At 42.3% G+C, this 13967-nt stretch overlaps 1 protein-coding gene, 1 long non-coding RNA gene and 1 pseudogene across 2 annotated transcripts in view; 2 read left to right on the top strand and 1 right to left on the bottom strand.

Annotated features, from left to right (window-relative positions):
- The window catches only part of LOC129475042 (zinc finger protein 674-like), a 981285-nt gene that overhangs the window by 536476 nt on the left and 430842 nt on the right, over positions 1-13967 (bottom strand).
- On the top strand, positions 247-12574 carry LOC129475059 (uncharacterized). Its single transcript, XR_008654742.1, has 4 exons — positions 247-347; positions 5477-5534; positions 9644-9728; positions 12300-12574. It is a non-coding gene; the product is annotated as an uncharacterized lncRNA (long non-coding RNA).
- On the top strand, positions 5709-6137 carry LOC134736064 (short transmembrane mitochondrial protein 1-like; annotated as a pseudogene).

Raw genomic sequence — 13967 nt, 5'->3', positions numbered from 1 at the left:
TGGTTCTGTTTCTCTGTTAGAATCCTGACTGATACAATCACTATCTTTACTTTTATATATAAATCCATAACATATGCACTTAAGAAAAAAAACTAATTTTCCCTGGATTTCATATTCTTTCTTTGGATTGGATTTTTCTCCATCAGAAATTTCAAAAGGGATTAAGAAAGTGTCTGACTCCAGAGAATGCTCAGCTTCAGAGACTATCCATAATTTTCTTTCTTTCTTTTCTTTTTTTTAGATGGAGTCTTGCTCTGTCGCCCAGACTAGAGTGCGGTGGTGTGATCTCAGCTCACTACAACCTCTGCCTCCTGGGTTCAAGCAATTCTCCTGCCTCAACCTCCCAGGTGCACGCCACCATGCCTAGTTAATTTTTGTAATTTTTGTAGAGACAGGGTTTTGCCATGTTGGCCAGGCTGGTCTCGAACTCCTGACCTCAAGTGATCTGCCTGCCTTGGCTTCCCAAAGTACTGGGATTACAAGCATGAGCCACCATGCCCGACCCATAATTTTCCATATTAGAAGTACACTGCCCCATGTGTGGCTTAGGAGAGAGTTGTTCCTCTTGGGAACCATCATCTAAGTGACTTCTCAGAAGCCTCTGTATTTAGCTTCCTGAAGATAGAAGCACCAGGGCCATAGGAGACAAAAGCCCATGAAAACTGCTCCAGGCCTTCTTCTATGCTCTATCCAAGTCCATTCATAAATCCTATGTGTCTGCTGAGGTGCAAGAACCAGTTTTCAAAAAATTTGTGTACATTTAAGGGGTAAAAGTGCAGTTTTGTTACGTGGATATAATGCATAGTTGTAACGTCCAGGCTTTTAGCATAACCATCACCTGAATAATATACATTCTACCCATTAAGTAATTTCTTATTCCTCACCACCCTCCCATCCTTCTGAGTTGCCAGTGTCTATTATTCTATAGTAGAACCAGTTTGTTTGTTTTTTTAAATCATAACATCAATAATTTTCCTTAAATCCTTCAGAAATTTCTTGGGAATACTTTACTTGTCTGGGAGACATTACCCAAATGATTTCATTCCACTGTTTTGTTTTTGTTTTTGAAACAGGGTCGCCTAGGCTGGAGTGCAGTGGTGTGATCATAGCTTACTGTAACCTTGAACTCCTGGGCTCAAGTGATCCTCCTGCCTCAGCCTCCCAAGTAGCTAGGACTATAGGTACATGCCATTATGCCCAGCTAATTAATTTTTTTTTTTTTTTTGTAGAGACAGGATCTTGCCGTCTTGTCCAAGCTGGTCTCAAACTCCTGGTGTCAGCTAATCCTCTCACCTCGACCTCCCAAATCATCTCACTTTTTATCCCCCTGAAGAAATTTTGGGGTTACTTTTGGAAATGTTCTTAAATCTTTTCTCTCCCTTTTTTTAAATGCTATTTTTTATTCATCTATTTATTTAAAACTGATCTTCCAGAAATGATTTAATGTGGCCTATGATGATGCAATTAAATACAGCAGAAAGATAAAAACTAAAATTGGTAGGAAAAAAGAAAGTAAAGAAGGGAAATAAAAAAGAGTAGGAGAGAAAAGGAGAAAGTGAAAAAGAAAAAAGGAAACTGAGATTAAAAATGAATAGTAGTCTATAAAATGTATGTGGCTCAAAAGTTGGAAAAAAATAAGAAAAAATATATACTTCAAAATGTCCATGAGATAAAACCAAACCAACTAAGAGAATAACAACTATTTTTGGTATGAAGACAGGAATTCCCCCAGAGATTTACTACAATATTCCCATTCTGTTGCTTTTTAAAAGCAGTAAACAAAGCATTGCTTCTAACCCCAGGTACCATGGTGAGGTTTAAAAAAAGACATTTTTAGGTAGCAACTGATTCCAATTACATATTTTATTCTTTCTTCTCCTAACTTTGGAAAGAATTTATCTGAAACTGCACACAAATTATGAAATCTTCATATTCCTTACTTAGGGCTTGATTCAAGAATCTATTTTGTCCCGTGGAGATAGCCAGGTATGGGGTATCAGAGACCAAGGAGTATTTAGAAAGAATCCTCCTAAAGTGACCTTGTGTGGGCATCAAAGCTCAAACAGGGTAAGGGGGTACCCACACGTGGTGGTGGTGGTGGTGGAAGGGGATGGTCCCCAGCCTGGGGCATTGGAGTTTGAGCCAGGTGAAGAGTTCCTCTCACCTATCTATGGTGTTTCTTTTTTGTTGTTGTTTTGTTTTGTTTAGGAGCACAGGTTTAATAGGCAGAAGAGAAGAGAAAGAGAAACAGCTCTCTCTATATAGAGAGAGGGGTCTCTGAACAGAAAGGACCAGCAGGTGGCCCATGTGCCAGATTTTATAGTCAGGTTTGAGGAGAGGTGTCTGATTTACATAGGGCTCACAGATTGGTTTGATCAGGTATGACGTTTACATGGACTATGACATTCCCTGGTCTTGCCAAACAAGATTACTTCCCTGAACTGTAAAGCTTCCCACACATTGCATACAGAGAGGATAAGAGATATGGCAGTCACAGACAGGAAAGGAGGAAATTACAATAGGAAAGTTGGAGATCCTGTTGCCGACACCCCATCGAGGCAGTTGGAGGCTGGGGCCAGTCCAGAAGCCTTTGGATGACACTGGGAGCTAGCCCTGGTCAGAAATCCTCAGCTGCCTCAGTGAAAGGAAGCTGGTTCAAACATGGCCAATATGCTCAGCAACCCATGGGTGCTGGGAGATTCTCCATGTTCTCCCTAGTAAGCTTGTCCCCCAAGTCTTGTAAGGCTGGCAGCCACACTAATCGTTTTTAAATGGCTGAAGGGGGCCCAGTATTTGGTTTGATTTCGTTCTAAAATGGAAGCCAAGAGCCTCGAAATGAAAGGACAGAGTTGGAGTCCCCTCGTCTATTCATCATTTCGATGAATGTTGCACCTTGGTATCTCGGATGAGGTCCCCATTATGAAGTGACTACGTTGTCTGGGGTATATATCCTGGGGTTTGTTGTCACACGACAGGAAAATTTAGGACACGGACACATACGAGGAGTTTAGGAGTGGAGGTTTAATAGGCAGAAGACAAGAGAAAGAGAAACAGCTCTCTGTCTATAGAAAGAGAGGTCTCCGAGTGGAAAGGACCCTATGGTGTATTTTAAACTAAACAGATTGCAAGCTTCGTGTCGCAAATACTGATAGTTGCTTACCCAATAGCCAATCTTTTCACCTTTACTGTCAGAACCTCAATTTTTCAGCAAAACAATGTGCCTAGTAAAAATACTTCCTCAGACTCCCTTGAAGCCAGAATGGACATGTGATCCAGCTCTGGCAAATGAGATCTAAGCAGAAGTCTACTGCATGAGGCTTCTGGGAAAGTTATTGTTTTCCTGATGAAAGGGGACAGACTTAGCTGGCCTTTTGCCACTCACTTTCTTTATTCTTTCTGCCTAGAATGCAGTCATAATACTTAAGAGGTATGAGAGCTATCTTACCAGCAGATAGAAAAAACTACATGATTAGGATGGCCAGGAAGGAAGATAGAAAGAGCCCAGGACCTTTCTATCCCACTAACCCACTTTCTAACCCACTGTGGGTTGCCTCCCTCAAGCCTTTGTGTTACACGAGAACCAGCATGTTATTCCTTTTTTGGTAACCTGCCAACGGTTCTCTTCACCCTCCTACCCCCATCCTACAGTGTTCAGCTCATTTCAATGTTACTGATTTAGTGGCATTAATGTACTAGAACCTCCTCGAACATATTCATACTTGCATTCATCCAACCAGTTTCTGCCTCAGGTAGTATTTGGCTGCCTAAGGCCAAGATGAGGCAGATATAGAAGTCTTGGTGTTGTCCACAGAGGGTTTTTTTTTTTTTTGAGACGGAGTCTCACTGTCACCCAGGCTGGAGTGCAGTGGCGTGATTTCGGCTCACTGCAGGCTCTGCCCCCCCGGGGTTCATGCCATTCTCCTGCCTCAGCCTCCCGAGTAGCTGGGACTACAGGCACCCGCCACCTCGCCCGGCTAATTTTTTGTATTTTTAGTAGAGACGGGGTTTCACCGTGTTAGCCTGGATGGTCTCGATCTCCTGACCTCGTGATCCACCCGCCTCGGCCTCCCAAAGTGCTGGGATTACAGGCGTGAGCCACCGTGCCCGGCCTGTCCACAGAGGGTTTTGTGTCATTTTGGAAAAAATAAGACATAAGAGAAGTAATACTTCAATGTTTTATATGATTAAGGGGAAGGAGAACTAACACTAGGGCTGGTACTTTTACTTATAGAATGCTCAAAATAACTGCAAAGCATGCATCACTCTCTTTTTGCAGAGGAGGAAACTAAAGACATTACATAGCTGATGAAGATCTAGGCAGGTAGTATGTAGCAGAATATAAGTCAAACTCAGGTCTCATGGTTCTCAAATCCACACTTGTTCTTTGCAACTCTAACACAACTAGCCCAAACGATCATGGGTCAGTGGCTTCCTGGAGGAGATAGAACTTGGACTAGTCCTGAAGGATGGGCAAAATTTGAAGCTTCGAGGCAGGGAGTAGAAAAAGGGATTGCAGGTATGGAAAGGAACATAAGCAAAGACCAGCTTTCATTGGTCATGCCCCATTCAATAGTCAGGAGATGAAATGGCTAAAGCAGAGGACTCAGTTCTTTAAACACATAATATCTATTGACTTATCTCCTGTGATGTCCTGTGATAGTCACTGTGAGATATGCCAAGGTTAATTTTGTGAAAGTACCTGGCATGTAGTTGCTGCCTGGTTTTGTTTGTTTGTTTGTTTTTGTTTTGTTTTGTTTTCTGAGACAGAGCCTCACTCTGTCACCCAGGCTGGAGTGCAGTAGTATGATGTAGAGACAGGGTCTTGCCATGTTGCCCAGGCTGGTCTCAAACTCCTGGGTTCAAGCGATCCTCCCACCTTGGCCTCCCAAAGTGCTGGGATTACAAGTACAGGTGTGAGCCACTGTACCTGGCCATTTTTTTGTCCTTTAAGAAAGTGCTGGCTGGGCACAGTGGCTCATGCCTGTAATCCCAGCACTTTGGGAGGCCGAGGTGGGTGGATTATCTGAGGTCTGGAGTTCAAGACCAGCCTGGCCAACATGGTGAAACCCCATCTCTACTAAAAATACAAAAAAATTAGCCAGGCATGGTGGCAGGCACCTGTAATCCCAGCTACTCGGGAGGCTGAGGCAAGAGAATCGCTTGAATCCGGGAGGCAGAGGTTGCAGTGAGCCGAGATCACGCCATTGCACTCCAGCTTGGGCAACAAGAGCAAAATTCCATCTCAAAAACAAAAAAACAAACAAAAAAAAAACCAAAAAAAAAGAAAGAAAGTGCTCTCCTTTCTCAAAGTGAAGGTACTCATCATTTGGATTACTCAGAAAGCTGACAATCTAGCTAGGGAGATTTTTAAATTATTTAAGAGTTCCAAAATAGAAAGTGTCACAAGATGATATAAGACTGGTGATAACAGCCCCAGGGGCTAAGCTCTTAACTACTATGCTCTTTTACCCTGCAGTGTATAGGATGTACAGGATGAAAAGATCCCAAGTGAGGACCCCAATCAGGAGGCTGATGTAAGTAACCGTGGGGTCATTAGGTTGATGATGATGGGCATGAAAAGGAGAGGATGGAGAAGAAAACATTTCAGCAACAAGGCTAGTTAACAGCTGCTTAGCAGAGTGGAAAAAAGAACAAGTTAAATGACCCCAAAATGTCAATGGTATAACTAAGATAACTGCATGTCATCGATGGAAATGGAAATGCCAGGACAGGGAGACCATCTGGGAAAGAGAAATGTAATGAGTTGAATTTAGTACATGGTGAGACAAGGAGAACGATTATTTAATTATTCAAGTGAGCATATTTGGTAGAGAGTTGGCAGATTGAGGAATGGCAGTCAGATGAACGGCTGTGCTCTGTAGTGACAGTTGAAGCTGTGGTGAGAAGGGTTCATGTACTTGAAGGAAAGAATATACAGGGCTGCAGCCACCCATTGAAACCTCTTTGTCCTCCTTGCCCTTGTTGTCGACATCACGTTCCAGTTCCTGCTTGCACTTACTTTTGGCAATATGGTTGGAATGTATGTGGCTTAGAACTATGACATACCAAATCTAGCTAAAACATTTGAAGAAATTAAAAAGGAATTGGGTGCCAAGAAGACACCCCCTAGTTCATGAGGTCGACTCCAGCACTGCCTTCTGGATACACCGATTCCACTGCTCTTCAGGCCCTCCTTTACCATCTGAACCAAAAACTTTTGCTTTGTCTTCAGCCTCAGTGATTTTTCTTCTTTGCTAGACCCTGCATTGCCTTAGAACAAAAATGGAGCTAAAAACTGTCCTTACTTTCCAACATCTTTGCCTCTTCCCATCCTCCTTTCAGCTTCTTGGGAGGTTCTAAGACTGGAATTATGGTGCTAAATTAGTAAACTAGTAGACTGTCCCATACTCTTCAGGATTTCTACTATAGGTTGAACATCCCTCATCCAAAAATCTGAAATCTAAAATGTTCCAAGATCTGAAACTTGAGTGGTCATGCTCAAAGGAAATGCTCATTGGAGCATTTTGGATTTCAGATTTTTGGATTAGGGATGCCCAACTGGGAAGTATAATACAAATATTCCAGTCTGAAAAAATAAAAAAATCCAAAACACTTCTGGTCCCAAGCATTTCAGATAAAGGATACGCAACCTGTATTTTTTGTCAAAAGAAAAATTGATGAGTATTATATGATTGGTCAGATACAAATAATGCTGATTTTCCAGTTTAGCAATTATAATGGTTAAACATTTGATACTAAGTTAGGTTGCTTCAAAGTAATTAAAATTAATATTTAGAAGCAAAAAAAAGAGCATAAGGATAAAAGCAGAGGACTCAAGACTGAGTCTTGTACTGTGATGACAGCTGAGGTGGAGGAGGGTAGAGGAAAAAAGAAATGAGGAGCTAGTCAGAAAGACTAAGTCTCAGAGAAGTAGAAAACACTGAGTCTGGCACAGTTCCTGGCCCAAGAAGCAGTGCTCAGTGAATTCATAGATGGGGGACAACTGCATTCAGTATCCCAGGAACCAAAATGGGAAGAAATTTTGAAGAAAAATGGAGTGATTTTCACTGATGTAAAAAATGCTACAGGGGCTGGGAGCAGTAGCTCACACCTGTAATCCCAGCACTTTGGGAGGCTGAGGTGGGTGGATCACCTGAGGTTAGGAGTTCGAGACCAGCCTGGCCAACATGGTGAAACCCCATCTCTACTAAAAATACAAAAATTAGCTGGGTGTAGTGGCGGGCGCCTGTAGAGCCAGCTACTTAGGAGCCTGAGGCAGGAGAATCGCTTGAACCCAGGAGGCGGAGGTTGCAGTGAGCCGAGACCTCGCCACTGCACTCCAGCCTGGGCAACAGAGCAAGACTCCATCTCAAAGAAAAAAAGAAGCTATAGGGAACAAAGTGTGACTTTTTTAAAACACACCTGTAGATCCTGACAAGATTTAGAAGCACCCTTCTGGAGTATAAGTGATATTAACACTGGTAACTTATTTTTTTTTTTTTTTGAGACAAGGTCTTGTTCTATCACCCAGGCTGGAGTGCAGTGGCGTGATCATGGCTCACTACAGCCTTGACCTCCTGGGCTCAAGTAATCCTCCCACTTCAGCATCCCAAGTAACTGGGACTACAGACACACACCACCACGCCCAGCTTAATTTTTAAATTTTTTGTAGAGATAGGCTCTTGCCATGTTGCCCAGGCTGGTCTTGAACTCCTGGGCTCAAGCAATCTTCTTGCATCAGCCTCCCAGTAGCTGGGATTATAGGCACATGCCACTATACCTGGCTAATTTTTTCATAGTTTTTGTAGAGACAAGGCCCTACTATGTTGCACAGGCTGATCTAGAACTTCTGGGCTCAAGCAATCTTCCTGCCTCGGCCTCCCAAAGTGCTGGGTTTACAGGTGTGAGCCACCACATCTGGCCTGATAGCATTCTTAGGAGGTAAAAAGGAGTAATGCACATGAACAACAATAAAAGTTGTGCCAACTGACTTGGTGACTCTTAATTAATCTCAATCTGTTAATTGAGTTGGAGTTCTTCATCAGCTACTTTAGTCGCTGAGGAAACATCTTTTATTCTGGGCTCCAGGTCCAGTCTATGATACCCAGCCAAAAGCCATCTCTTTCCAGCCATCTCTGAGCACTAATTTTTTTTGCTTTCCCTGCATTCTACCCCAGGTAAAAAAAAGACCACCCAACTAATCTTTGGAAAAGTATTCCCGTGATTTTTTCTACTTATTCTTTTCTCCTTCACTCTACCACATTCTTTGTTTTTTACCCCCAACTTTTATTTTAAAACAGATAGTATATTTACGAAGTTCAAAAATAAAAACTGTAAAAGGTATACATTTTAAAAGTCTCATTTCCTTGGCTGGGCACATTGGCTCACACCTGTAATCTCAGCACTTTGGGAGGCTGAGGCAGGAGGATTGCTTGAGTCCATGGGCAACATAGTGAGACCCTGTCTGTACAACAAAAAGAGTCTAATTCTCACTTTTGACCCCACTCCCCTTGTTCCCCCTTGTCTTCTATAGGTAACTTGTATTAGTTTCTTGTTTGCCCTTTCAGTGGTTCTTTTTTGGGTTTTTTTGCTTGGTTTTTTTTTTGTTTGTTTATTTTTTGAGACAGTCTCATTCTGTCACCTAGGCTGGAGTGCAGTGGCATGATCTCAGCTCACTGCAACTTCCACCTCCCGGGTTCGAGCAATTCTCCTGCCTCAGCTTCTTGAGTAGCTGGGATTACAGGCGTCTACCACCACACCTGGCTAATTTTTGTATTTTTAGTAGAGACGGGATTTCACTATGTTGCCCAGGCTGGCCTCGAACTCCTCACCTCAGGAGTTTGCCTCGGCCTCCAAAAGTGCTGGGATTACAGGCATGAGCCACTGTGCCCAGCCCTTTCAGTGGTTCTTGATGTAAAATTAAGCATGCACACACACACACACACACACACACCTCCTCTTTCTTAACACATAAGGTAGCATAGCGAGTACACTGTTCCAGATCTTGGTTTTGTCATCTAACAGTAAGATTTCTCCTGATCAGTACTTAGAGAGATAGATCTTTGGGTTTTTGTTTTGGAGACAGAGTCCTGCTCTGCCACCCAGGCTGGAGGGCAGTGGCACAAACTCAGCTCACCGCAACCTCCACCTCCCAGGTTCAAGCGATTCTCCTGCCTTAGCCTCCCGAGTAGCTGGGATTACAGGTATGTGCCACCATGCTTGGCTAATTTTTCTATTTTTAGTAGAGATGGGGTTCCACCACGCTGGCCAGGTCTCGAACTCCTGGCCTCAAGTGATCCGTCTGCCTCAGCCTCCCAAAGTGCTGGGATTACAGGCGTGAGCCACCATGCCTGGCCTGTTTTTTGTTTTTGACTTCATGTTTATTTGAATGTTGTTTCTTTGCCCGTCTTCAATCTTTTCTCCCATCTTTAATGCTTTGCACAATACCATGTTTAGGCTTTATAACTGCCTGGAGGGTTATATGTAATTTTGATATGCCCCTCCCACTGGAATAGTGGTTAAGAGCACAGATACTGGTTTAGATCCCAGTTCAGACACTTACTTGCTGTGGTAATGCTGGTCTTTAGGGTAAAGGAAGCTCAGATTTTCTCTTCTCTTTTTCTCCCCCAACCCCCCCACCCAGAAGGAATGTTAATCTGGATTGGGAAGATTCCATGGCTAGGCTGTACCACAGTCACAGAAAGAGGAACTTTAAGAAGACTAAAGAGGTAAGTGGTTGTCTCCATCTTCTGCCTGGAAGTGCCCTGTTGCTCATTCTCCCTTTCTCTCTCTTTGCAGCAGCCAGGCCTGGAGGTAGAGGCTCCCAAGCATCAATACAACCATCTTTCTTTCAGTTTTCTCCTCCTCTAGCACTCATAGGCAGGGCCTTGTCCCATCAGTGGAGGAAGAGCAGAGCCTAGAATGTGTGCTTTGCAGGCCGCAGGCCAATCTAGCACAGGAAAACTGCTATGGGCCAGCGCGAGTCCTTACAGTTCTACACTGGCGGTTAGGGCCAAAGCCCCAGCTAATAATGAAGAATCTTTGCTTTGTTTTCTACTCTGGGCATAGATTTCCCTGAGATCGCCTAGAAACAGGTAGTTGGGGCAAGATTCAGGTTCTATTCAGGTTCTACTCTATTTTGGCCAAATATATCCTTAACCATATTGATCTCATCCTTTAATAGGTCCCCCTCTTCCCAATTTTCAAACATGTGACCCTGAACAAATGAAGGTACTTGACCTAAGTGTCAATTTCTTCATCTGGCAAAATGGGACCAGTAATGCAGTCTTCATACACTTGATGTGAAGGTTAAATGACTTAATATATGCAAAATAGTGAGCACAGTGCCTGGCTATTATAGCAGGTGCTCAGTAAATGGTTGCTATTATTTTTATTGCTAAGCAGTATAGTGTAGTGGCTAAGAGCATGGCTTTTGGAGTTAAACTGCTCTCTGGCCTTGGATCCAGACTCTGAGCTTAGCACCTGTTTGACCAAGGGAAATTAGCTCTCTAAGCTTCAATTTCCTCAATAATAATAATAATAATAAAGGAATAGTAATAGTACCTCTCTTAGGGTTGCTGAGAAGATTAAATGAGATTCTATATGTAAAGTACTTAACACAGAAACACAAAGCCTGATATATAAGTAGCTGCTATATCTTAACAGCATTTAAAAACTCAAACCCAACTATACTTAAATGATTTATGTCCCTTCGGATACAGTGAGAGGAACCTCTTTACATATACTTGAGCTGGGGAAGAAAGTAACATTTACCCATAAAAATGTACTCATAGTCTATATTTGTATACTTAAATTTTTATTATGACATAGACTTCATCTCTACAAAAAAATTAATAAATTAGCAAGGCATGGTGGCATGCATCTATAGTCCCAGCTACTTAAGGGGCTGAGGTGGGAGGATCCCTTGAGCCTGGGAGGTCACAGCTGCAGTGAGCCATGACTGCACCACTGCACTCCAGCCTGGGTGACAGAGCAAGACCCTGTCTCAAAATTTTTTTTTGTTAAGGGAGTAGATTTTGTGTTACCTTTTTTTCATAATTTTTTTTTAAAAAGCACTCATACAAACAAGTTTTAAGACCAGGCATAGTGGCTCACGCCTATAATCCCAGCACTTTGGGAGGCTGAGGCAGGAGGATTACTTGAGCCTAGGAGTTCAAGAACAGCCTGGGCAACATAGCAAGACCCCATCTCTATGAACAATTTAAAAATGAGTTAGGCATTGTGACATGTGCCTGTAGTCCCAGCTACTTGGGGGACTCAGGTAGGAGGCTCACTTGAGCCCAGGAGTTCGAGGTTGCAGTGAGCTGTGATCACACCATTGCACTCCAGCCTGGGTGACAGAGCAAGGTCCTGTTTCTAAAAAACAAAGAAAAAAATTAAGCAAGTTTATAAGGGTGAAGGGAGGACACTGTGAGATTCTGAGCATTTACTGTGTGTCCTATGGTTTACATCTTTCCTTATACTTGTGCTAATATAAAAATATACAGATAATATATATATATAACATATATAAAATAATATAAAAATAATTGGAACGTTATTTTTGGAGTGTTATTTTGTAGTGGGGTTAGATTCAGTATGAACAGCACCATATAGGTATCAAATGCTGCCCTACCTATTGCTCTAACCTTTGATTATTTGCTTTACAAATAGTAACACAAAAGGATTTGTAGTATTATACACCTGATCAAAGTTGTATAAAGAATGTCTGCATTTGTTTTTATTTCAGGCTGCTGAGCCCTGGCTCAAGTCAGAAACGTGACTCTTCAAATCTAAGCACCACATTTATGCACTTGTTTTCCGTTTTTTGTTATGCTACCTTTAAAACGGTAATTAGAAGGGGATAATCATCTGCCACCTGAATCCTGGTCTACTGCTACCATTGAATAAATGCAAAACAAAAATCTTTCTTTTAAAAAAAATTTGGTAGAGATGGTATCTCGTTATGTCACCCAGGCTGGTCTCAAATTCCTGGCCTCAAGCTATCTTCCCGCTTCGGCTCCCAAAGTGCTGGGATTACAGGCATGAGCCCCGTGCCTGGCCACAAAAAAAAATAAAAATAAAAAAAGCTTCCTAAATAAGAAATTACAATTAAGACTCACATGAAGACATCAATGTATTTATACTAAAGAAACAGAAAAAAAATTCAAAGTAAATAAAGGTAGAGTGTGCATTTAGAATTTTACTTTTCTTCCAAATTTTAGATTTACAACTAAGCCTTTATTCCAGGAAAGAAAGAAAAGCCACTGTTAAGTATCATATTCTCCCCCAAATGTTAGAGCAACACTGAACACTTTCTTGGACAGTCCTGTACATGTTTTATTGGTGATGCCCAAGCTTATCCCTGAACACTGGGAAAAGTGGGAAGACGTCAAGAGATAAAGACAGAGGATGACAGATCTGAGAGGGACCGAGTGACTAACTTTCCTCTGCAAGCTCAAAGCAAGAAGTTGACTGCTTTTTCATTTTAACTCTGCCCCAGCATCAACAAATCACCACTCTGGGTTTATGCAACTTGTTTCCTAACTGAATAAAATAAGCCTGAATATGAAAACATATCAGAAGAAAATTTAAGTCAGAAGAAATTTAAGTTAGAAACTGCTGTGCTCTTATCTGTTTCCAATGAATACCACTGATGTTCTTAAAGCTTCCTAGGAACCTCAATGGGCAGAAACCATAGTTACTATTTCAATACAAAACAGAAAAAATAGAGATTGTAGAAGGATTGTTACTCCAAAGCCAATCAAGGAGAGTACCTGAAAGGAGGAATTACAGAAGAGACTAAAGTCTGATAGAGTAGAATGAAACACTGGATTGTGAATATTCAATTAAAAAATATTAAACATAGATCACATTACTGTACTCTAAGCTACTCTACTCTCTAGGAATAGAACAATTTCTAAGCCTTGATTCTAGAGCCAATAGTCTAGGCCAAGCCTTCTTAAACTTTAATGTGCATATGAATCCCTTGAAAATCTTGGCTCATGCCTGTAATCCCAGAACTTTGGGAGGCTGAGGTGGGCAGATCACTGGAGGGCAAGAGTTCGAGACCAGCCTGACCAACATAGCGAAACCCCATCTCTACTAAAAATACAAAAAAAAAAACAAAAAAAAAAAAAACAAATTAGCTGGGCGTGGTGGCACATACCTGTAATCCCAGCTACTCCAGAGGCTGAGGCACAAGAACTGCTTGAACCCAGGAGGTGAAGGTTGCAGTGAGCTGAGATCGTACCACTGCACTCCAGCCTGGGTAACAGAGCATCTCAAAAAAAAAAAAAAAAAAAAAAAAAAGTCGAGGCTTATTCAAGAGATCTGGAGTGGAGCCTTCAATTCTAACAAATTCCTAGGTGATACTGATGCTGCTGGCCCATGGACTACACTTTGAGTAGCAAGAAGCACATGGATAAAGAAATAGAGTGAAGTGTTGCAGGTACTTGGAAATCTATATAGAGTACTATGTGAGCACCATGGAGGGCCTTTCTACCTCAGAGTATTAGAAAAGGCTTCATACAGCAGGGGATGGATGGGCTGAGTCTTCTCTTGGTAATCATGGGGAGAAAGTCAAGAGGTCAACATTAAAGTTCAGTGACTATGGTGTGAGTTGGACAGGCCGTCTAAACTTTCTGGCCCTCAATTTTCTTTCTTTCTTTTTTTTTTGAAATGGAGTCTTGCTCTATCACCCAGGCTGGAGCGCAGTGGCGCTATCTCAGCTCAGCGCAACCTCCGCCAATCAAGCCATTCTCCTAGCTCAGCCTCCCAAGTAGCTGGGATTATAGGGGCGTGTGACCACACCCAGCTAATTTTTGTATTTTTAGTAGAGATGGGGTTTTACCATGTTGGCCAGGCTGGTCTTGAACTCCTCACCTCAGGTGATCTACCCGTCTTGGCCTCCCAAAGTGCTGGGATTACAGGCGTGAGCCACTGTGCCCAGCCTCAATTTTCTTCCT

Source organism: Symphalangus syndactylus, chromosome X (genome assembly GCF_028878055.3).
Source record: "Symphalangus syndactylus isolate Jambi chromosome X, NHGRI_mSymSyn1-v2.1_pri, whole genome shotgun sequence".
In the NCBI taxonomy this organism is placed as follows: Eukaryota; Metazoa; Chordata; class Mammalia; order Primates; family Hylobatidae; genus Symphalangus; species Symphalangus syndactylus.
The sequence above is the reverse complement of the archived record's forward strand: the minus strand, read 5'-3'. Positions and strand labels throughout refer to the sequence as shown.